The sequence below is a fragment of the Heterodontus francisci genome, unplaced genomic scaffold (genome assembly GCF_036365525.1).
Source record: "Heterodontus francisci isolate sHetFra1 unplaced genomic scaffold, sHetFra1.hap1 HAP1_SCAFFOLD_241, whole genome shotgun sequence".
Lineage (NCBI taxonomy): Eukaryota > Metazoa > Chordata > Chondrichthyes > Heterodontiformes > Heterodontidae > Heterodontus > Heterodontus francisci.
The window spans coordinates 1155001-1155703 of record NW_027142246.1 but is presented as its reverse complement, the minus strand read 5'-3'; positions in this window follow the sequence as shown (position 1 = coordinate 1155703).

The following is a 703-nucleotide window of genomic DNA, read 5'->3' as shown; positions in this document are numbered from 1 at the left end:
CTCAGCACATTCCAGACACAGAAAAAAAAAATATATGTACACACACTCACCACATTCCAGACACTGAGAAAAAAAAATATATATAGATAGACACACTCACCACATTCCAGACACTGAGAAAAAAAAAATATATAGACATACTCACCACATTCCAGACACTGAAAAAAAAATATATATATACACACTCACCACATTCCAGACCCTGAGAAAAAAAAATATATATATACACACACTCACCACATTCCAGACCCTGAGAAAAAAATATATATATATACACACTCACCACATTCCAGACCCTGAGAAAAAAAAATATAAATATACACACACTCAGCACATTCCAGACCCTGAGAAAAAAATCATATATATTATTATACACACACTCACCACATTCCACACGCTGAGAAAAAAAAAAATATATATATACACACACACTCACCACATTCCAGACCCTGAGAAAAAAAAATATATATAGATAGACACACTCACCACATTCCAGACACTGAGAAAAAAAAAATATATAGACATACTCACCACATTCCAGACACTGAAAAAAAAATATATATATACACACTCACCACATTCCAGACCCTGAGAAAAAAAAATATATATATACACACACTCACCACATTCCAGACCCTGAGAAAAAAATATATATATACACACACTCACCACATTCCAGACCCTGAGGAAAAAAAAATATATC